The 2,618-nt window shown below is 56.8% G+C and overlaps 1 non-coding gene across 1 annotated transcript; it reads right to left on the reverse strand.

The window, feature by feature from the left end:
* Positions 1-874: 874 nt before the first annotated feature.
* On the reverse strand, positions 875-946 carry TRNAW-CCA. Its single transcript has one exon. It is a non-coding gene; the product is annotated as a tRNA-Trp (tRNA).
* Positions 947-2,618: the final 1,672 nt, after the last annotated feature.

Here is a 2,618-nt window from a genome sequence, read left to right on the forward strand (position 1 = left end):
TAATGCTTCAAAAGAAGTTGGAAACCATCCGAACCATCACAGGAGGTCAACACTGAGAGGCTGCATTGGAGGAGAGGTGCAAATGAATGCACGGGGGGAGCTCATTGCCCAAGGAGGCTGTGGATGCCCCATCCCTGCAGGCATTCAAGGCCAGGCTGGATGTGGCTCTGGGCAGCCTGGGCTGCTGGTTGGCGACCCTGCACATAGCAGGGGGTTGGAACTGATAAGCATTGGGGTCTTTTTCAACCCAGGCCATGCTATGAGTCTATGATTCTAATAGGGGGTGTTGGTGTTGTGACCCCCGGGCTGAAGGTTTCAGGAAGAAGCCACAGCACTGATGGATACTCGCTCACTTTAATGCACGGATAGGCAGAAAAGGGGACACATAAAGTCACCCTGAAGGGCCGATGTTCCTCTGCTCAGTGCAGCTCACAGCAGGGCAGGGCGAGGGAAGCAATGCTCTGCGCAGAGCTCATCAGCAGCCCTCTGACCCTGAAACAGACCAAACAAAAAACCCCAAACCACGCATTAAAACACAAAGAAAAGCCTTTCGGCGACGCTTGCTTTTGAAACTACTGAGCAGACGCATTCCACTCTCCCTCATTCCAACCCCACAGCAGGATCCGTCCTGCAGCCACCCCACCCCAATTCCAGGGAGCGCAGTGCCGTGGAGGACGCATCCAAAAAGCGATCATTTCCCCTCCCAGCCCCTTTGTCTTAATGAAAATCCTAACAGCAGAGGGAAAACAGAGCACTGCGACGCTGTATCCGTGCCGCGGCTCAGACTTTGCCCCCCTCTTTTCCTCTCTATGCATCCCCCGAGCAGAACAACGCTCTCCTGGAGTGAAAAAGTGAACCCGCCACGGGAACACAGTGACCCCGACGTGATTCGAACACGCAGCCTTCTGATCTGGAGTCAGACGCGCTACCGTTGCGCCACGAGGTCCCGGAAAACCAACTCTCCGCCTGCCTCCAAGAGCCTACGCTCCACCCCGCGCATGCGCACAAGCGAAACATCCAACAGCCGTTCCGCGGCTCTCCAGCCGCCGCAAAGCCCCCCAAAGGCCTCCGCTGCCGCTGCCGCTGCCGCCCCCTCGGAGACTCCTCGCCCCCCCCCCGGGGGCCGCCCCCAGGACCGCTGACTCCCGTTGCTCTCCCAGCCACCCCCCCATACGAGGCCGCTGAACCCCTTTCAAGCCGCCCGCCCGCCTCGCCGCGCCCCCTCGGGCTGCACCACCGCCGGGGGAGGCGCTGCCCCACACCGCCAGCAGAGCCCGGCTGGCCCCTCCCCTCCCCTGGAACCCCCCTCTCCCCCGCCTTGGTCTGTCCCAACGCCGGCACCGCAGATTTAAAGGGGCCGCGCCCCGAAAAAAGGTACCCCTTTTGAACGCGAGGCTGACCGCTCCCAGTTCGCACCCAACGAACCCACTGCCCCTCAACCCCCCCCCCCCCCCCCCCCCCCCCCGGATCCGGGCCGTGCACACCCAAAATGAAGCCCATCGTTCACAGGGGAATGATAAAACCACTTTATTGCGACAGTCGCCAAGGCTGCCTTTGGCTGTGCTCGCGCAGCCGGGCTGGGAAAGTGCTGGCTCCAAGTGCAGAGGTTGGAGGTGTACAAATGAGCACAACCACGTGCAGGTCCAGGAGCAAAACTCAACAGTAACCAGGCTGGGATGGGGTGGGATGGGATGGGGAGAGGTGGGGAGGGGAGGGGAAGGGAGGGGAGGGGAGGGGAGGGGAGGGAAGGGAAGGGAAGGGAAGGGAAGGGAAGGGAAGGGAAGGGAAGGGAAGGGAAGGGAAGGGAAGGGAAGGGAAGGAATGGAAATCGATGGAATGGAAAGGGATCAGATGGGATGGGATGGATAGAGATGGAAATGGATGGGATGCGATGGGAGAGGGAGGAGGGGAGGGGATGGAAAAGGATGGAAATGGATGGGGTGAGATGGGAAGGGAAGGAGTAGAGTGGAATGGAATGGAATGGAATGGAATGGAATGGAATGGAATGGAATGGAATGGAATAGAATAGAATAGAATAGAATAGAATAGAATAGAATAGAATAGAATAGAATAGATCCGATCAACAGACCAGTCCTTCAGTGCAAACCACAGTCAACATATGCATCTATAATTCACAGTACGGTGCTGTCAGTCAGACCCAGCAGAGCAGAAGCCATTGGGATATGTGTATTTCCAGCTCCTGGTGTGCTCTGTGTGGGAACAGTCCCCATCTCTGCTAGGGAAGGGCTTTGCCCATTGCACCCCATGCACTGCCCCATCACTGCCAGGCGGTCGGGTTCCAAAACTCTGTTCATTTGTATGAAGAGGGCTGAAAACCAGCTCAGGGAAGGGCAAGGTTTGTCACGTAGCAAAAACCCTGATCTCCAAAGGTTGATAAAATCCACACTCCTCTAGAAATTTGCATAAATAATCTGTCCAGATAGGAAATACAGTAAGGACGGACCTGCTCTGTGCGTTGATGTGTGCATTTGTTTGCAAACGCCACGGTTATCTTCTCGAGGGGATGCACAGCTTTGCATTGCATTTGCCACGCACGGGGCTGACCTGGTCTTCTGTCTCTCCAAAGTAGAGAAAAGTCATTTACTGGCATCATGAAA

The sequence above is a fragment of the Gallus gallus genome, chromosome 26, assembly GCF_016699485.2.
Source record: "Gallus gallus isolate bGalGal1 chromosome 26, bGalGal1.mat.broiler.GRCg7b, whole genome shotgun sequence".
Classification (NCBI taxonomy): domain Eukaryota; kingdom Metazoa; phylum Chordata; class Aves; order Galliformes; family Phasianidae; genus Gallus; species Gallus gallus.